Consider the following 22,781-nt stretch of genomic DNA (forward strand, 5'->3'; position numbering starts at 1 on the left):
CATTTTTGATTCCAGTAACTTAATAAAATGTCCAAGTATTTTGATTAACGTTAATTTAAACAATACAACTCATTCGAATCAGTCATCGGGTAAGAAAAGCACAAAAATTAATCTGAAATCATCACGAAGAAAGAATGCCCTATGACAAATGTTATAACACTGGACGGAATCTATGTAACTGATATATATTACACTGAAATCAAGTTAAATATAAACCCATCTTGGATCGCTATTACATCAGTACCAGTAGTCTAGTTACCACAGCACTGGAAAATCCTGGCTGCGCTTTATAAACTGATGTGGATATCCTTACAATTTGGAATAATGCTGCATCCATTTAACCATTTCCTTTTAAAAATATTTAAGCATCTTACTTAAAACGAAACATCCATTCTCTAATTCACAGAAGGATCAAATAGCAACAATGAGATGTTTATTTAGGTACAGCAGTGATCAGTTAGATACAAGATGCCAAATGGAATTCAATTCTGAATCACTCAAAGAATGAATGTGCATTTTAAAAGAATAAAAGTTAGAAATAAGAACTACTGATTATATGGCTACGAGAGTCCCAAACCTCAAAGGAATAAGTTTCTGCCGAATAGCTGAGAATTCACAAAGCATGGGTGGTCAGAGTATTGATATCAATGCCGTATGCTTTGATAGTGCCATTAAGTACTGATGTGTACTTCTCCAGCCAATGACACCACACCTCAACTTAAACAAGCTAACCTCTTAAACTGTCAGCGCATAAACAAGATTTCAGTTTTGCAATGTCAGCTCTCTTAATTGTCTATTAAACATAGAGTTTCAATGCATTAGTTCATTCATGATATTGTACACAGAGTGATATTGAGAAAGCATCCCATAGTGGATCAATTTATCAGTTTCCATCACCCTAACCAGCCAATCAGAATTTCCCAATGGTATGTACAAATTCTAGCCCAGGATTAGTGAAACTCAAGACTCTTTGCATTAAATATAGATGCAAAGGAAATAAACGGAGCTCCTATCTCAACATTTCTCACATTTAGCAGGCATAAACACAAAGGACTCATCTATGTTAGATTTCATTAACATTCCACAAATCAGTAATTACTGGTAACTTTAAAAACTTAAAGAAATCAAATTGAATTTATTTGCAATGCTTCAACATTTTATTAATTTGTCATAATAAGATGTCAATGGTTAATCAAGCATAACAGACAATTAACACAAATTCTGACTTAGCATTTTGCACATAGTTGGCTATTGCACCTATCTGCGAGATAAAACCTAAAATATCTTGGGGGTTGATGCACCCTGAGGGAAGCCCAGGATTCATGGATAAGCTAATGTTAAATAGTATAACCTATCAGGCTAATTAAGCAAATTACACTTTTACAACCACTGTACAATGACTTTTCAGCTTGTCTGGCTGTGGAAGCCTGAGCATATCATTCAAGCCACGTAAAACTTGGACTTTAAAGCCACTCTGGAGCTGAATACAAGGTGCCCAATCTGTCAAGAAATGGTTGGGGTGGAGTAGCATGGAATAAAACAACACTGAAGTGGAAGAAAAATAAGCAGAGAAATTCTGTATAGAATTAAACCGTCTTACAATTTAGTGTAAATTGTGATATATGCGGTTCTTTCAGTTTATAGTACATTTTATGCAATTTCAAAGTCCAGTCCACCAATTTGACGCTTCTAGAAATATATTTTAGGTTTTGCATAATCTAGAACCTGTGGGGTATGGCAGTGGGAGATGGGTTAGTTCAATTATGCCTCATGCAGTACTTTCCAATACTTTAGCCACTAGCCAGATTGAATTGAAAATCCAGATGCAACTTAACTAAATTTACAATACAAGTAATAGGCAATAATAAGACATGGAGGCCAAAAATCTCCAGCCGTTCACGCCGGTAGGATTCTCTGATCCCACTGACAGAGGAGCCCACCACTAGCAAACAAAGCACCACCTCCCGCCAGTGAGAAACTTGCAGCTGGGAGGCCGGAGAACCTCGTCCATAACATCAATCATATTCAACAAATACATTCATATGAAGTGGGCTGGTTCATGATGCGGAGTAATGCCAACAGCGTGGGTTCAATTTCTGTACTGGCTGAGGCTATACATAAAGACCCTGCTTTCTCAACACTGCCCCACGTCTGAAGTGTCTTGACCCTCTGGTTAAATCACCATCAGTCAGCTCTCTTCTCAAAAGGGGGGGGGAGCTACCTATGGTCCTCTGGAACTATGACGACATTTACATACGTACTTCAATTTTACTCCAATTGTTGCTAAAATGGTTTCTTCCTTGGTTACTGCTTATTAGCAATCTGCTAAGATGGTATTGAAACATCACAACCATTGTATGGAAAGGGACACTCACTGACCAGCTCAAACAATCAAAATAACCGCTCCAGGGTAGCTGTGGAAATTAAATCCAACTAATAACAAGTAATGCCCCAAGTACATGGCAAATGACGAGCAATATCCAACCAAACCAGAATGGCAAGCAGCAGCAAGTCTCGTACAAGTCAACATTTGAAGTAATCAATCTAAAAATCAAAATATCACAAATTTGGGCATTAACCTAGAAGCTGTAGCAAGATATGCAGCTCCTGATAAATTCATTGCAGAGATCCAAACTTTGAAAGAGTTGAATGGGGGTAGATCTTTAGGAAATATATCTGCACGACTTTTATTTGTATTGTGTCTGATATTTTAATTAATATATAAATTAATGCATGTAGTTAACACAGCGTCGTGGTAGCCACACTCGTGGTTAGTCAACAATTTTTATTGGACAACTCTGGCCCAGTGATTCATTGGGGAAAAATGCAAGAATTTGTTCGATTAATGATTCAGGGAGGAATTTTCAAGTGTTTTTTGCCTCTCCAAAGAGTTAGCATTTCTGGTATGGATGGCCAACATGGATGGCCTTGGTGTTTTTTTTTCGAATCTTTCACTTCATATGTACGAATCATAGAGCGCACTCCATAAATACAAGGAAATCCTGCGACAAGAAAACAACTTATCTAGTAACAATTAATCGGTGGACCTGATATTTGAAACAAAAATAGAGGATGCTGAAAAGACTCAGCGGGTTTGCCCAGCATCTTGTTTCAACTCAAAGATGCTTCATCGGAACTGAAAGGAGGGAGAATGATAGAGCAAAAGAAATTGCAACAAAAAGTAACAACTTTAAGAACAAACGACAGCTGGTCTGGTGAGAGAGGGGGAGGGGGTACTTGGCATTGAGGCAATACATATATGGAATATTTAAAAAGGAAAAGGGGGGGGGGGTTTAAGATGGAGGAGAAAGATCAAAATCTAAAGTTGGCAAACTCAACATCGCGTCCTCAGGGCTGTAACATGTGCAATTAGAAAATGCAATTTTTGATTTGCATTTACAGAAATAGGGCCCAAATTTATACACCACATAAGTCACCTTCATCTAACACCCACAACATATCCTTGTATTCCATTTATCCTTCCCTGTTTACCTAGCACTCTTAAACATATTGTATAATGGACAAAAGGTGATTTTAACCTCGATTCACCATTAAAATTCGGCTTAAAATTTTGAATATTAATTTTAAGTATCTGGGTTTGGGGGAGGAGGTGGAAGAACGGTGGCGTGCTAGACTAGTAATTCAGAGACCCATGCTAATACTCAAGGGACATGGATTCAAATCCCACCAAGGAGCTGGTGGAATTTAGGTTCCATTAACAAATCTGTAATATAAGCTAGTTTCAGTAATTGTGACCACAGAATTATCATCCATTGCCGACATGACTCCAGACCCATCGCAATGTGGTTAACTCTTAACTGCCCTCTGCAGTCGCCTAATAAGCTGCTCAGTTCAAGGGAAATTAGGGATGAGCAATAGCAATGACCACATCCCATGAAAAACAAGCAATACATCTTTTCCTGTCCATTTTGATATAATTTATCAAAATTTCTGGATCAACATAATGTTTCTGAGGGGCAAAAACATAGGGACCATAATGGGTTCCAGGGCTAGCTTCAAAGCTACTTCAAAAAATTCCCATCTTGTGGCCTACTTTGCAGGACAGCTCTTCCCTCTAATTATTACATTTCACCATTCCCCTCAGAGATGCTGCACTCTTAACACCAAGCTGGAAGCTATAAAAACAGAGGGTAGGCTGACCTCAACAAAGTTATTATTGGGTGGTGTTCAGGTTGTCTGAATAGAAATTCAGGACATCACTGCTACCAAACCACATCTCACCCAATTTTGAATGACAAACAATACACAAAACCCTGACAGACTGGTACAGTAATTTCAGTGGTCAAATCCTGCAACCCCAAACCATAAAGGTCATAAACATCAATACCAGCATTCATAATCGGGTGAATTTTGTTTTTTCTCATCATGACAGACTCCCAAACACCATTCAAATAGAAAAAAAATTCCATTTTGGAGGTTGAACAAACTTTTTTTTTCTTGGAGGGAATGAATTAAAAGGAACAGAGATATCAAGCCAATGTTCTATTTTCCTAATGCTTTGGTAAACAAGCGAGGAATCATTATATTTGCCCTTCGTGTATGGATGATAGGAAATAAAAACAGAAGATAATTTGACAAACATACCAGTTAACTGCCAAGTACAGATCATTTTTTTTAAGCATGCACAGTAATCACAAAGCCAGGAAATAGCTCCCACAGTGGAGCTCTCCGAGCCCTCTGCGGAATTTTGTCAAGAGGCAGTCTTCAATGCTATACATCATCGGTTAGGGTGCACCACAGCTGCAGTTTGGGTTCACTGCAAGGCCGCACTTGTGCTGATTTGCCAAAGACCTTGGTCAGTGCAGAAACAGCCAAGGAGTGTCCAATGTTGGCATGGCTAGTTGAAGCAGGGTGGCCGAGCTGTGGGGTTTGTGATGAGGGAGTGGTTTTTAGTGGTGGTGTGTTAGTTTCATTCCTGCCGCCATGGGGCTTCTGCTGTTATTCCTTGGCGCAGTGGTCTTAACCATACAGGCTGGCACGATAGAAAGCGAGCGGGTGGATTGGTAACATTCTTGTGCAGGTTGGGATTCATGTGAACCTTCTCCAGGAGCTTTGTCCCTCATGTTGCCCAGGGCTGCAAGCCAGAGTCGAGTTGAGTTGATCAGGGTGTATGAGATTATACACATTTTTGTGTTAAACTGGGTATCGACAAGACTGGGCAGCACAGTGGCAAAGTGGTTAGCACTGCTGCCTCTCAGTACCAGGGACCAGGGTTCGATTCCAGCCTCGGGTCACTGCCTGTGTGGAGTTTGCTTGTTCTCCCCGTGTCCGTGTGGCTTTCCTCCAGGTGCTCCAGTTTCCTCTCACACTCCAAAGATGTGAGGGTTAGATTGATTGGCTATGATAAATTGCCCCTTAGTGTCACAGGGATTAGGACGGTAAATATGTGGGGTTACAGGGATAGGACCAGAGTGAGATTGTTGTCGGTGCAGGCTCGATGGATCAAATGGCCTCCTTCTGCACTGTCGATTCTATGGTATAGGATGAGTTGTAAGATATTAGTGCACAGTACTCTGCAAATGAGTAGAGACCAGAGATCCTTATGGTTTAAGCATCTGCACTTTATGAAGATCCAGCAAGTTTGCTGAGGGGGTCGTTTCACATTTTGATCTTTCCCGCTGTCTTACTCAAATTATTTTGGTGTCCATTAGTGTATACAGATCAATGAATGCACAATAAATAACTTGGTAAGTACATATTTATGCAAAATAATAAAGACTGCCACTGAGACGGAACTTAAAGGATATGTAGGTAATGATTTTTTCCCTTAAAAGCTGATGTGTGCCAAGCATTTTGTTCACTCTTTGTAAGTACTGCTTGATCAAAGGAACCCAGTCAGGTCTATATAGTGCATTAATAGTCTCTCAGATACAAGTAAAGAGAAATTATCTTGGACAGAGTCTGGGATAGATCCTCTGGCTAGACAGTGTCCTTATGGGAGAGAAAAATTACAGAGATGAATTATTTAAGATTCAACAAATTTAATTCTAAAAATCATTCAAACATACAGATTCTGATGAAAATATGGGATCAGTGTGGGCTGCTGTAGCTAGAAACTATACACAAAAATAATGGAATTGGTTAAGAACAGCTAAATGTAATGTGATATTGCAATGATTTAGACTAAACATAGTAAAACTTTTAAAATCATGCTGTCAATTGATCAACTGACTGCTAATATACCCTAGCCATGCAAAGCTGATCTGAAATCCAGGTTTTATAAACTAAGGGCAAATTTTTATCTTTCAAATATTCCTCACTTCATCCCCTTCATATGCTCTCCTGTGCCACAGATGACAGAATGAACAGTTCACCTTTTATCAGAATACTAGCTACTTCTACTCTTAGGCCAACCACCAGGAGGTGTATAAAACCTATAATCTGGCTATCTAGATCTCGAAGGCAGAGCAATTGCAATCTACTCGATCAGGACAGAACGGAGAAAAATCAAATTTGCACCCTCCCATTCCATGGTTCATGGTGACCATTTGTTTTGCACACTTCTGCTTCCTATCGTTCCAATTAGACTTAGATCGGGCACAACATTGCACAACTTATTTTTACTTATTCTTGAAGTATGAGCAACATCTGAGATGAGGGAAAGTTTGACCTCTGCTGATGATTCCTCTAATATGGTGCCAGATTATAATAACTTCCAAAGAATGACTATGTGTATCACCCAGTCTGGATGTATTTGTTGCTTTAACATCTCACTTAAAGGGAAGCACTTTTGACAATGTAGCATTTTTCCAGTACCATTAGACTGTAGTGTCAGACAAATTGTGTGTTCAAATCTTAGTGGGGTTTCATCTTACCATCTTCAGGTTCCAAGGAAACCGTGGTACCAACTGAGCCAGACTGGCACTTCTGCATTCAACCTATACCATTCGACTCTATTGCCACTAATGTGTTCTTCTGGCTATTATCCTTTTAATTCTGTTTGTTCACAACATAGCTCTTGACAGTATTATGGAAGTGACTACTTCACAATCCTTGTGGAGACCAAGTCCTGTTTTCACACTAAGGACACCCTCCATCATGTTGAGTCACAATACCACCATGTTAAATGGGACAGATTCAGAACACATTAGCAGTTCAAAACTGGACTTGCCATCAGCAACTGTAGAATTGTATTCCACCACAGACTCTAACCTCATGGCCCGGTATTTCCCTCCCTTTACCATTACCATCAAGCCAGGCGGCCAACCCGGAGTTAATGAGTACAGGACAGCATGTCAGGAGCAGCACTAAGAATTAAGAAAAATGGATGTGCCAATCTGGTGAAGTTACAACATAGGACTATGCATGCTATGGAAGCAACATGCAATAAACAGAACAACACTGTCCCTTAATACAGATTAGTTGAAAGCTCTGCAGTCCTGTCACAGTTATAAATGATGGTGGACAATTAAACAATTAATAGGAGGAGGCAGCTCCATAACATCACCATCCTCAATGTTGACAAAGCCTAGCATGAGTACAAAACATAGAACATAGAACAGTACAGCACAGAACAGGCCCTTCGGCCCACGATGTTGTGCCGACCTTCATCTGAAACCAAGATCAAGCTATCCCACTCCCTACCATCCTGGTGTGCTCCATGTGCCTATCCAATAACCGCTTAAATGTTCCTAAAGTGTCTGACTCCACTATCACTGCAGGCAGTCCATTCCACACCCCAACCACTCTCTGCGTGAAGAACCTACCTCTGATATCCTTCCTATATCTCCCACCATGAACCCTATAGTTATGCCCCCTTGTAATAGCTCCATCCACCCGAGGAAATAGTCTTTGAACGTTCACTCGATCTATCCCCTTCATCATTTTATAAACCTCTATTAAGTCTCCCCTCAATCTCCTCCGCTCCAGAGAGAACAGCCCCAGCTCCCTCAACCTTTCCTCATAAGACCGACACTCCAAACCAGGCAGCATCCTGGTAAATCTCCTCTGCACTCTTTCCAGCGCTTCCACATCCTTCTTATAGTGAGGTGACCAGAACTGCACGCAATATTCCAAATGCGGTCTCACCAAGGTCCTGTACAGTTGCAGCATAACCCCACGGCTATTAAACTCCAACCCCCTGTTAATAAAAGCTAACACACTATATGCCTTCTTCACAGCTCTATCCACTTGAGTGGCAACCTTTAGAGATCTGTGGATATGGACCCCAAGATCTCTCTGTTCCTCCACAGTCTTCAGAACCCTACCTTTGACCCTGTAATCCACATTTAAATTTGTCCTACCAAAATGAATCACCTCACATTTATCAGGGTTAAACTCCATTTGCCATTTTTCAGCCCAGCTTTGCATCCTATCTATGTCTCTTTGCAGCCTACAACAGCCCTCCACCTCATCCACTACTCCACCAATCTTGGTGTCATCAGTAAATTTACTGATCCACCCTTCAGCCCCCTCCTCTAAATCATTAATAAAAATCACAAAGAGCAGAGGACCAAGCACCGATCCCTGCGGCACTCCGCTAGCAACCTGCCTCCAGTCCGAAAATTTTCCATCCACCACCACCCTCTGTCTTCGATCAGATAGCCAGTTACCTATCCAATCGGCCAACTTTCCCTCTATCGCACACCTCCTTACTTTCATCATAAGCCGACCATGGGGGACCTTATCAAACGTCTTACTAAAATCCATGTATATGACATCAACCGCCCTACCTTCATCAACACACCTAGTTACCTCCTCAAAAAATTCTATCAAATTTGTGAGGCACGATTTGCCCTTCACAAATCCGTGCTGACTATCCCTGATTAATCCGCATCTTTCTAAATGGTCGTAAATCCCATCCCTAAGGACCTTTTCCATCAATTTACCAACCACCGAAGTCAGACTAACCGGTCTATAATTACCAGGGTCATTTCTATTCCCTTTCTTAAACAGAGGAACAACATTTGCCACTCTCCAGTCCTCTGGCACCATCCCCGTGGACAGCGAGGACCCAAAGATCAAAGCCAAAGGCTCTGCAATCTCATCCCTCGCCTCCCAAAGAATCCTAGGATACATTTCATCAGGCCCAGGGGACTTATCGACCTTCAGTTTATTCAAAACTGCCAATACATCCTCCCTCCGAACATCTATTTCCTCCAGCCTATTAGCCTGTAACACCTTCTCTTCCTGAAAAACATGGCCCCTCTCCTTGGTGAACACTGAAGAAAAGTATTCATTCATCACCTCGCCTATCTCTACTGATTCCATACACAAGTTCCCACCACTGTCCTTGACCGGCCCTAACCTCACCCTGGTCATTCTTTTATTCCTCACATAAGAGTAAAAAGCCTTGGGGTTTTCCTTGATCCGACCCGCCAAGGACTTCTCATGTCCCCTCCTAGCTCTCCTCAGCCCCTTTTTCAGCTCATTCCTTGCTAACTTGTAACCCTCAATCGAGCCATCTGAACCTTGTTTCCTCATCCCTACATAAGCTTCCCTCTTCCTTTTCACAAGACATTCCACCTCTTTTGTGAACCACAAAAGACAAAGCTAAAGCATTTGCAACCATCTTCATCCAGAAATGACGAGTAGATTATACATATTGGCTTCCTCCCAAGGTCTACGTATCAGTCTTCAGCCAATTCAATTCACTCCACATGAGAAAGAAATGACTGAGTGCACTGGATACTGCAACGGGTATGGGCTCTGAAAACATCATGAGTATAGTGCTGAAGATGTGCTCCAAGACTAGTTGTGCTCCTAGCCAAGTAGTTCCAATACAGCTACAACTCTGGAATCTACCCAATAATGTGGGAACTTGTTCAAACCTGTCCTATGCACAAAAAGGAGTTTCAAATTTAACCACACAAACCATCAGCAAACTGGGGTGCCACAGCACTATTGCCTTACAGCATCAGAGACCAAGGTGACTGTGTGGAGTTTGCACGTTCTTCCTGTCTCTGTGTGGGTTTCCTCTGGGTTCTCCGGTTTCATCCCACAGTCCAAAAATGTATAGGTTAAATGGATTAACCATGACAAATGCGTGGGATTAAAGGGATGGGGCAGGAAGGTGGGCCTGGGTAAAGATGCTCTTTCAGAGAGCCAGTGCAGAGTTAATGGGCCAAATGGCCTCCTTCTGCACTGTAGGGGTTCTATGATTCCCACTTCTGATTTTATGATGGAGGGAAGATCACTGGTGAAGCAGTTGAAGGTGATTGGGCCTTGCACACTACCCTGGGGAGCCTGGAGAGAAAGCGGGAGTGGGACACTGAAAGTGCATGATCAGCCATAATCATACTGGATGGTGATGCAGGTGCAAAGGGCCAAACAGCCTACTCCTGCATCTATTTTCTATGTTTCAAAGCAGTCCAATTGATTGGAAACCCATTAGACACCTTAAACATAGGCTTCCTCCACCACAATCACAGCATGGCTGCTAAGTAGGCCATTTACAAGATGCACTGGAGAAATGTTTCAAGGCTCCTTTGATAGGGTCTTCCAAACCCATAATCTCCACTGACTACAAGAACAAAGGCAGCAGGCGCATGGGAACATCACCACCACCAAATTTCCTTCCAAGTCACACTTCACCTTAGTCTGGAACTATATTGCCATTCCCTCACTGTTGCTGGTTCAAAAACCTGGAATCTTCGAACTCCCTCCTTAACTGCAGATGTACCTAAACCACATGCACTCCAGAGTTCAATCTCAGGGTCAATTAAGGATGAGCAATACTGTCCATCTAAGTGATGCCCACCAACCATGAGCAAATTAAATATTTGATATGTAGTCCTATTGTTCTAAAGATGCAACAGCTAAATGATTTAACCCAAGTACAGTTGTGAAAATTAAAGAAACTGAAATAGAATTTACTTTTATCGTCATTTTATAGCAAGAAAACATAGCACATACTACCAAAGAATAACAAATGACACACAATTTAACCTGAAAAATCACTTTCTTCTTTTCACTCCATGCAGCTCATAATCACATTAATTTAACACTTAAAATTAATTCATTAGTTTTAAAATGTAGTCACTGTTATACTGATGTCCTATGGCTGTAATAGGCACTGCATTAATGAACGTTTTCTCTTTAGACTCTATATTTGCAAAGTTGGTTTAACTTTGATGCCACGTCTTCAAGTCAAACTCAATTTTATCCTTACACTAATTGTTTTGGAACTTTTTAAAAGCAGTAAAACAAACTATTGTCAAGTCAATTACTTGATTATATGCCTGCCCTGGATAATGCAGCAAGGCGGCAACAGTCTGCATTCTTGTACTGGAAAAGTCAGTACACTATCAGCAAAAAAAAATGCACAGCTTTCCCTCTTAGGAGCACTTTGAAGAAGTACAATATTCCACAGTGAATACAACAAATTAGTTGCACAAATGGCAATATATCAACTCAGGTTCTCAAAAGGTAATAAATCCTTATTTTGTAAAATTGAACAAACTCAAAGACAGCTGTATTGCTTTATGTTAAACCAAATTCTTTACATACTGGACTGTAAGTTAGACCCTCTGTCCATGAAGTTAACTTCAATTCCTTTCTCCACATTTTGATTGTTAAGAAAATTCAGAAAGTAAATTAAGTTCACAATGCTATTTTTTTAAATATCCAATGATTCTGACCACATCTTTCTTCCATAAGTCATTGTAAATTGACTCTATTATTAAAAACTTAAAAATTGTATTTGCCAAGCAACATTTCTACTGTCACGATACATCATCTTCTAGGTATGATGAGCCTTTAGGCTTCTGTCAATCATGTTTCTCTTGATATGGCTCAAAATATCTTGCATCAATAATCCAAAAACAATAAATGAGGGAAGTACACTCATGGATTGTCTAGCTCCGGAAGCACCAGGCTTTTGGTAGATGGCTTCTGCAGCTGAGGTAGAAACCACTGTGTGCTACCATGTGTCTAAAATGGTAAAGATTACCACTCCATGGAACATAACTCTGCCCAAGAGCGCAAGGAAGTACAAAAGGTCATGAATGTAGCCCAATCCATCACACAAACCAGCCTCCCATCCATTGACTTTGCCTACACTTCCCACTGCCTCGGCAAAGCAGCCAGTATAATTAAGACCCCACGCACCCCGGACATTCTCTCTTCCACTTTCTTCCTTTGGGAAAAAGATACAAAAGTCTGAGGTCACGTACCAACCGACTCAAGAACAGCTTCTTCCCTGCTACTGTCAGGCTTTTGAATGGACTTACCTTGCATTAAGTTGATCTTTCTTTACACCCTAGCTATGACTGTAACACTACATTCTACACTCTCGTTTCTTTCTGTGAACGGTGTGTTTTGTCTGTATAGCGCACGAGAAACAATATTTTTTACTGTATGTTAATACATGTGACAATAATAATAAATCAAATCAAAATAAACATTGGAACTCAAAGAATGTTATCCCATTCTTCTCAAAATTTACTGACCATTCATTGTCTGTTGACAAAACTTCAGCTCTCAACATCCCTACAACACATTATCAAAATGTACACTGGACACCAGATTCTAAATCATACATTCTCATAATAAAAGGATCGAAAACTGAAGCTCCTCTTAGACATATTTCACCCCAGAAAGTCATCCTACACTGCTTTGCACCAAAGAACAGTTTTTGAAAGTGTCCAATTACCTAGTGACTTTAAACAAGTTCTGTGGTTAAAATTAACATGATGTGCAGATGCCGGCGTTGGACTGGGGTAAGCACAGTAAGAAGTCTCACAACACCAGGTTAAAGTCCAACAGGTTTATTTGGTAGCAAATACCATAAGCTTTCGGAGCGCTGCCCCTTTGTCAGATGGAGTAGATATCCACTCCATCTGATGAAGGGGCAGCGCTCCGAAAGCTTATGGTATTTGCTGTTAAAGTTAACAGCCAGATACATGGTCATTTGTCAACGGCACTGATTTCTTTTTGCCATGAGTGACAACTTTTACCATCATGCACCATGGTGGGAGAACAAAACAGTGGAGATCACATCTGGCATGCAACTTTTGGCAACTCATAAAGGGTTACAATGGTGGCAAACAAGGTTAGAATCATGCATTAATTTAGTTGTTGCTCTCAGAAATAAACTGGGTACAAAATAGAAGTTGCCGTACTGCTACTTGGAGCAATCCCCAAAAAGTCATTTGAAATTATTCAGTGAAATAATGTTTGGAATTTGCTAGTCTATTTTAACTACAGATACTTTGCCTGGACAATTGGACTATCCTAATCCACTCCAAGCAATGATCTGTAATGTGTGTGCCCCATTCAGGAAATGCAGAAATCTTGTAGATAGCAATTCCAGATTGGATGACTGTCTCAGAGAAACAGCCCACTGCAATTCCCCTTATCCTAAAAGATAATGTGAATTTTTTTGAAAGGAACAATTCAGAGCATCTTGTTCATAAAACTTGATGTTGGTCTGAAATTAGTTCTGGTGCGAACTGTTCTTCTGTAGTTCTCAAACGATGAGCAAATCTCAATAGTTTGTTTTTACATATTACTTATTTGCATGCTCCTATTGAAATTTCTGGTATCACTCCTCTTCAAAGATGTGGTTTCAATTGTTACCATATTAAGTTTATATGTAGGTATGCTTAGGTTTTAAGTTGCCAATTTCACTGATTCTTTCTTCATGAACTTTTAGCACGCAAATTCAAGTCTAAACGCAAGATTAGTGCAATGGTTACTTTATAACAGTGAACTTGGAAACCAGAAGTCTAATTCCAATCTTGACATTTGCCTGAAATATCAATAGTCTCATAGAATCCTACAGTGCAGAAGGAGGCCATTCAGCCCATCAAATCTGCACTAACCACAATCCCACCCAGGCCATATCCCCATAACCCCATGCACTGACCCTAGCTGGTCCCCCTGACACTAAAGGGCAATTTAGCATGGCCAATCCACCCAAGCCGCACATCTTTGGACTGTGGGAGGAAACCGGAGCACCCGGAGGAAACCCACACAGACATGGGGAGAATGTGAAAACTCCACACAGACAGTGACCCAAGCCGGGAATCGAACCCGGGTCCTTGGCTGTGAGGCAGCAGTGCTAACCACTGTGCCGCCCATCTCTGCTAGGCTATACTGATGAGAAAACTGCTTGATGTTGTGATCCTTATCCGCAGTGTTTAGCAGCATTTTCAGACAATCAGCAATTCTACAGGTGGGATAATTATTATTTACGACTTCAAAGTTGCAATAAATGTGTAAATCCCTAGAAGAGACTAGATTTCATTCGGAAATCTTGGTTTGTGCAACTCTTCATTCGTAATATTTCAAATACATGAATCCTGCACAACATTCACAAATTTATCACTTCAGCATCTGACTAAAAACAGCTAAGACTGCTAAATCTTGGCACACTTTTAATGGCTTTCACTGAGCTGTAACCAATCTTTGCAAAATGTGAACCAACAACTTAGATCTGCAAGAAACAAAAAGTGGCAAGCTTATAGTCTAATTTATCCAGTAAAACTTCATCTTTTAAAAAAATCATGCAGTTTAAATCATAATTTCCTCAGGAATTATACAAACCACACATTAACTTCCAGTCTTTCATTAAGTGTGACACAATGATCAAAATTCTAAACCCCTTCCCAATCAGATAAATTAAATATTCGATCCATTAACCAAAGGGACAACTAAGAAGTTTTCTGCATCAGATTATGCAGAACACATATGATGGCCTGCATTCCTTGCCTGCTGTTTTAACTCTCCCCCACTGCTGGCGTACTATTTTTAGTGTTATTAGGCAGATGCCCAAGTCTTTCATATATTACAACATCATTACATGAATATGCAAACAGATTCTGAAAAAAATAATCAGAGAAAGTTCCATGGTTAGTTTTGCAACATTTGAAAACGTTAGCTATTTAACAACCATCTGTGGCTACGTATTAACTCCTACTACACTATGCAGAGAGCCAAGCCTATACTTTTGCACAAAAAGCAGCCCTTGCATAAAATCAGAGAATCATACAGCATATAAGCAGGCCATTTGGTCCATCATGTTGTGCCAACCATTTGAAAGAACTGTACAATTAGTTCCACTCACTTTCTCAATAGCACTGTTTCGAATGAAAAATGCAATTGAAATCGAATTGAAAACTGTCCATTGCACTCCTGATTTCTCCTGAGCTGCCGTGGACAAGCAGAACAAAGAGAAAAGACAATTTCCCATATACATAAAAAAAATTATTAAAAAACACATCAACTCATTTCCTGCACTTTCCAGTAGACACTTAAGTGTCCTAGAGGTCTTTGTTTGTTTCTGTGTCAAATATCGAAGGAGCAGTGCTCCGAAAGCTAGTTGCTTTGGCTACCAAATAAACCTGTTGGACTTTAACCTGGTGTTGTGAGACTTCTTACTGTGTTTACCCCAGTCCAACGCCAGCATCTCCACATCACAAATATCTCAGCCAGCAATAGATACGTGTGATTGATGGAGTGAGAGAGCTTAAAAAGGAAAGAAGATGCACAGGAAAATGGGGAAGAGAAAGGGTGCAGAAGGAGTAGTTAATTTCTACATCTTCAGAGATTTTTGCATAAAATATTTAGTCTCATAGGATTATAGTATTGTGGGACCAGCTTAATCATCGAATTCCCACCCCTGAATGAAATCAGCACTTCTCTATCCTCCCCAATCATCAACACCCGGCCCCACCACACCCCTATCATCGATCGCCACTCCGGACAGTCATGGTGCCAACCTGTGCCAAGGAGCATTGCCAGATTACTACCCTCTCCCCTGGGTTCTATACGCAGCTTCACACCCCAGGAACTCCCCCATGAGTTTCATTTTTTGTAGACCTGTAAATGGCGCCAGCGTGACATCACACCAGCACTCACTGAATATCACGTCCTACCCTTTTAAACTCCAGTGGATACAAGCCTAGTCTCTCCAGCCTTTCATCATAAGACAACCTGCCTATTCCAGGTATTAGTCTGGCAAACCTCTCCCTGAACTGCTTCCAATGCATTTACATCTTTCCTTAAGGGCGGCGGCCAATACTGTACACAGTACTCCAGATGTGATATCACCCTGTAAAACTGAAGCATAATCTTCCTGCTCTTGTATTCAATTTCCCTTGCATTCTATTAGCTTTGCTAATTACTTGCTGCACCTATATACTAACCTTTTGCGATTCACGGCAGTGGTCAGCACTGCTGCCTCACAGCACCAGGGACCCGGGTTCAATTCCTGGCTTGTGTCACTGTCTGGACAGACAGAGTCGACACGTTCTCCCCATGTTTGCGCTGGTTTCCTCTGGGTGCTCCGGTTTCATAGAACATAGAAAAACTACAGCACAAACAGGCCCTTCGGCCCACAAGTTGCGCCGGTCGTGTCCCTACCTAGGCTTATAAATAGACTTACCTATAACCCTCAATCCTATTAAGTTCCATGTACTCATCCAGATGTCTCTTAAAAGACCCTATCGAGTTTGCCTCCACCACCACTGATGGCAGCCGATTCCATTCACCCACCACCCTCTGTGTGAAAAACTTACCCCGACATCTCCTCTGTACCTACTCCCCAGCACCTTAAACCCGTGTCCTCTCGTAGCAACCATTTCAGCCCTTGGAAAAAGCCTCTGAGAATCCACCCGATCTATACCTCTCAACATCTTGTAAACCTCTATCAGGTCACCTCTCATCCTTCGTCTCTCCAAGGAGAAAAGACCGAGCTCCCTCAACCTATCCTCATAAGGCATGCCACCCAATCCAGGCAACATCCTTGTAAATCTCCTCTGCACCCTTTCTATGGCTTCCATATCCTTTCTGTAATGAGGCGACCAGAACTGGGCACAGTACTCCAGGTGGGGTCTGACAAGGGTCTTATAAAGCTGCATCATTATCCCCGGACTCCTAAACTCAAGCCCTTGGTTGATGAAGGCCAGCACACCATACGCCTTCTTAACCACCTCCTCCACCTGCGAGGCTGATTTAAGAGTCCTATGGACCCGGACCCCAAGGTCCTTCTGATCCTCTACACTGCTAAGAGTCTTACCCCTGATATTATACTCCTTCATCCCATTTGACCTGCCAAGATGGACCACTACACATTTATCCGGGTTGAAGTCCATCTACCACTTCTCCGCCCAGTCTTGCATCCTATCTGTGTCACTCTGCAGCTTCTGACATCCCTCCAAACTTTCCACACCACCACCAACCTTCGTGTTCTCGGCAAACTTACCAACCCATCCCTCCACTTCCTCATCCAGGTCATTTAAGAAGATGACAAACAGCAAGGGTCCCAGAACAGATCCCTGGGGCACTCCACTGGTGACCCACCTCCATTCAGAAAAAGACCCATCTACAACCACTCTCTGCCTTCTGCAGGCAGGCCAGATCTGGATCCACAAGGCAACAGCCCCTTGGATCCCATGCCCTCTCACTTTCTCGAGAAGTCTTGCATGGGGGACCTTATCGAATGCCTTGCTGAAGTCCATGTAAACCACATCTACCGCTTTTCCTTCGTCAATGTGTTTAGTCACATTTTCAAAGAACTCCACCAGGCTTGTAATGCACGATTTGCCTTTGACAAAGTCGTGCTGACTACTTTTGAGCATATTAAACCTCTCTAAATGTTCATAAATCCTGTCCCTCAGGATCTTCTCCATCAACTTACCAACCACTGAGGTTAAACTCACCGGTCGGTAATTTCCTGGGCTATCCCTATTCCCTTTCTTGAATATAGGAACCACATCCACGATCCTCCAATCCTCCGGAACCTCTCCCGTCTCCATCGACAACGCAAAGATCATTGCCAGAGGCTCTGCAATCTCTTCCCTCGCCTCCCACAGTAACCTGGGGTACATCCCATCCGGTCCCGGCGACTTATCTATCCTGATGCTATTCAAAATTTCCAACACATCCTTTCTTAATGTCCACAAACTCAATCTTTTCAGTCCGCTGCAATCCTGTAGTACAACCACCCAGGTCTTCTTCCACCGTGAATACCGAAGTAAAGTATTCGTTAAGCACCTCTGCTATTTCTTCCGGTTCTGTACAGATTTTCTCACCTTCACGTTTTATAGGTCCTATACCTTCACATCTCATCCTTTTACTCTTTACATATTTATAGAATGCTTAGCGTTCTCCTTAATCTTACCTGCCAAGTCCTTCTCGTGACCCCTTCTGGCTCTCCTAATTTCCTTCTTAAGTCCCTTCCTACAAACCGTATACTCATCTAGATCCCCATCATCATCTAGCTCTCTGAACATTTTGTACGCTTTCCTTTTCTTTTTGACTAGGTTCAGCACAGCTTTCATGCACCACGGTTCCCGTAACCTACCAAAACCTCCCTGTCTCATCGGAACGTTGTCATTCAGAACTCTAGACAAACATTCCTTGAAAATCTGCCACCTTACTTCGGTCGGTACTTTTCCTCCCACAGTCCGAAAGATGTGCTGGTTAGATGCATTGGCCATGCTAAATTCCCCTTCAGTGTACCCGAACAGGCACTGGAGTGTGGCGACTAGGGGATTTTCATAGTAACTACATTGCGGTGTTAATTTAAGCCTATTGGTGATGCTAATAAATAAACTTTAAATAAAAACTTCATGCACCAGGACACCCAGATACCTCTGCATTTCAGAGCTCTACAATATTATTTAGATAACATGCTTCTTTTTCATTTGTCCTGACAAAATGAACAATCTCACATTTTCCCACATTATACTCCATTTCCCGATTTTTGCCCACTCATCTAACTTATCTATCCTAAACTACATATATCCTTTTGTAGCCTCCTAATATCCTCTTCAGGACTTATTTTCCTACCTATCCTTGTGTCATCAGCAAATTTAGCAACCATAGCATCAGTTCCTTCATCCACATTATTTATATAAATTCTAAATGTTGAGGCCCAAGCACTGATCCTTGTGGCACATCACTCGTCACATCCTGTCAACCAAAAAACTACCCATTTATGCCTATTCTCTTTGTTAGCTTGCTGATCTTCTATCCTTACCAATATGTTACCCCTATACCACGAGCCTTCATTTTCTGCAATAACCTTTGATGAAACTCCTCATCAAATGCCTTTAAGGAATATTTGAAATGAAAAATAGTAATTTTATATTATGATCTTCTTTATTCAATGCATAGGATCCATATGGCTAGCAGAAAAGATAAATATCTCCACAACTAAAGTTGACTAATGATCGAGGGATCTCTGATGGCATGTTATAAATAGACTTGTAACTGAGGAGCTTTAGCCTAACCTGAGCTCTCATACATAACTAAATCTATCAGATCATTTATATTATATCATGTTTGTAAGGTAACAGGTATGAAACCACAAAGCTCACCTGATCATAAAAGAAAAACAAGTTTTCAGAGCCTAATTGAAGCCACTTCTGGGCTGACCTTGTGCTTGGAGTAAACAAACATTTAACTTTTATGGATTAGTAAAATTTGATGACCAGGAAGGCTCCCCGTTTAAACTGATGGCAGCAGAGAAAACCCAGTTTATGTACCTCAGTAAGTGCACTCTTCAGACTGCAGCTTTATCTCCAGCAGCAATACCATGAGGAGTGATTGCTGATGTCACTGAGCGTTTTTTTTGACCCAACTCTCGAGACGTTAAATGACATGTACTGGAACCTTGTCTGCCTAAATTTGTTTCTCATAGGACAAGGTAAAGTTCTCCCATGTTTATATTTGCATTTTACATTGGTTGAGAAATTCAACTTGGTATTTAGGATTCATGATTCAAACTAGTTTAGTTTGCAGGCATAAATGAAGAGTAGCTACCCAAGCCACACTAACATTACCTAATTTTCATGATAAGACAAGATCAGGTACATCAGCATATTGAATGAAAAGTAGTATCAGCTTCCCAGATGGTTTATCTGTTTAATACTAGTAAGTCACTGTCAGTGCTTTGTTATCTGATCGCATTTAAGACTCTAGAAAGGATACTACAATTGATCCCAGCACACCTATCTTGAGAGTGCGAGTAAAATTCATTTAGGGCTCCTATTTCTGATTACCATCGAAGCACTGCTAGAAATGGACAATGCCAATGACTCCCAACAAAATCGAGCTCAGCCATTACGTTGCCAATCAATATCAAAGACATGTAAGGACGAATCATTTCTAAGCAAAGGTACTTGTAATAACAAATCAACACCTTCTGGAGAAGATGTCATTGCACAACAGCAGCCACTGCTACTGAATGACAAACTGCTGGCATTTTTACTTTTTATGTTTACACCCTCCAGTAAAATTAGCTGAAACTACCCACTCTTTTCACTTAGAACCTTAGAGCGCACAAATATCTGCACATAAGATTGACACCATTTAGTTAGCTGTCTTTGCTGGATCTATTGCCCACCAAGTCAAACTTCACTTACCCCCAGTCCCCTCAACCACCTAAATTCACCCTGAAATTGCATTATTCTCTAGTCTCACTGTCTTAACTCATGATCTTTCTGGACCCCTCTTGCCCATTAAATCCATCTTTGGTTCACCAGAGCCCATTCTAAATTGCCAACCATTCAACATCCTTTGCTGCCCCTCTATTAACTGGCAATGCAAATGGTTCCTTTTGCTCAGACTGTCTTGATCCTTAAAAACTCATCCTTAATCCTTCTGTTCTTGAAAAGTAATGTCACTTCTTCAATCTCTTTCCTTTACAAAGACCTTGAATCGTGTTGTAACCTCCCAAACCCATGCCCACCTTTTCCGCAACTCCATTTTTGATTTTCTCCAGTCAGCTTTCCACCACCACAGCATCAAACTAGCCATAAATAAGATTGGACATAATATCTTCTGACTGTGACATTACCTTTCTCAGCCTCTCTGCAGTCTTTGACACAGTCAAACACACCATCTTCCAATGACTATTTCTTCAGAGTTGTGTATTTCTGTAGAACTATCCTCATTTGCTTTTACTCTTACTTATTCAATTGCATACACATCTACAGTAATAGATTTCTTTCTCACCTCAAGGATCTGGAGACTCCCAAGGATTGACCCTGGGTCTCTTCACACCATGCCGTCCTTGGGCAGCACGGTGGCGCAGTGGTTAACACTGTTGTGTCTCAGCGCCAGGGACCCGGGTTCGATTCCTGGCTCGGGTAACTGTCTGTGCAGAGTCTGCATGTTCTCCCCGTGTCTGCATGGGTTTCCTCCAGCTGCTCCAGTTTCCTCCCACAAGTCTGAAAGACGTGCTGGTTAGGTGCATTGGCCGTGCTAAATTCTCTCTGTGTATCTGAACAGGCAGCGGATTGTGGCAATCAAGGGATTTTCAGAATAACTTCATCGCAGTGTTAATGGAAGCCTACTTGTGACACTAAAGAAACTTAAAAATAAAATCGAAGACATAGGCTCAACTTCCGACATGAATGCTGACAATGTCCAGTTTTGCCTCCAGCACTTCTCTTTATTACTTCACTTGCTTTGTATTGTCAGACTCTTTACTATTCATTTGCTTTGTATTGTCAGATGTGTCCAATATCCAGTCTGAAATTAACTTCCACCTCCAGTTAAACATTAGGAACCCATTACTTTTGACCTCCATCACAAACTCTCTACTCGTCATTAACTGCATCCCTAGTCCCAATCACTATCAGTTGTTCGCAACACTGAAGTCTTATCCAAGTCTGAACTGAACTTCTAGCTCCATACCCTATCCATCATAAAAACCACCTACTTCAACCTCCACAATATGGTCTGCCTCTGTTGCTATTTCAGTCGGTCTGCTGTTGAAATCCTCATTCATGCTCAAATCATCTCTGCAGTCAACTATTTGTCAGCCTCATCCAAACTCCTGCTGCCCATATTCTGTTCTACAAGTCCTAGCCACTAACCTACAATGACTCCTGGTTCCCTGTCACTTCAAGTTTAAAAGTTTCATCCTTGTATTTAAACTCAGGTCTTGACCTTCAGTTCCTTGATGCCATCTCCAGCCCTCCAACTCTAAACTCCACAATGAGCCCCAAACTTAATGTTCCTCTGCCTCTAGGTTTCTAAGTATTCCTTCTCCTGCATTCACTCCACAAATTTACAGCAGTGCTTTCAGTCACCTAGACACACACTAAAATATCCTGCCTAATTTTTAAATCATTCGTGGGACACGGGCATCAATGGCTAGCCAGCATTTATTGCCCACCCCTAGTTGCCCGAGGGCAGTTGAAAGTCAACCACATTGCTGTGGCTCTGGAGTCACATGTAGACCAGATCAGATAAGGATGGCAGATTTCCTTCCCTAAAGGGCATTAGTGAACCTAGTAAACCAGCTTCACCATCTCCTGGTCTTCCTCTAAGGCCCTCTTTAAATCTTACATATTTGACTACTTCCTAGAGGTCATTCTTCACAACATGGACTTCTTTGACATTTTCTTCAGATTTTTCTCTTCTGAAGTGTTTTGACATTTCTGTTTATGTTGAACTGTTATGGCTCTGTTCAGTTATTAGATCCCTAGAGTAAAACTAATTTTGCTCACTCTCATCTACCATTGTTCAGTCTACATTACGTAATGAACTTCATTGTGTTCTACCAGACCAAAAACTATGAATAGACGAGACAAAAACAATATCAAGAATTAGAAGTTTATTCTGCTCCTTTTGCGGAATCTCAAATGAAGTCTATATTTTCAGCAAAATGTTCATGGTAATGAAGGTCCTGATCTCTGACAGATTTAGCTTTTACTCAGTCGGGATTGACAAAGAGAGAAAAAGTCAAACCTGTTACATTCTCAAAGTAAGACAGTTAAACACCCTGCTAAATTTTATGCATTACAAATGGAAACTACTATATTTTCATTTGAAAAATCTCTCAATATATTGTATGCAGCAAA

At 41.2% G+C, this 22,781-nt stretch overlaps 1 protein-coding gene across 3 annotated transcripts in view; it reads right to left on the bottom strand.

Annotated features, from left to right (window-relative positions):
• smurf2 (SMAD specific E3 ubiquitin protein ligase 2) overlaps window positions 1-22,781 on the bottom strand; it is a 210,842-nt gene that overhangs the window by 107,056 nt on the left and 81,005 nt on the right. The window lies entirely within an intron of this gene.

This window comes from Mustelus asterias, chromosome 12, assembly GCF_964213995.1.
Source record: "Mustelus asterias chromosome 12, sMusAst1.hap1.1, whole genome shotgun sequence".
NCBI lineage: Eukaryota > Metazoa > Chordata > Chondrichthyes > Carcharhiniformes > Triakidae > Mustelus > Mustelus asterias.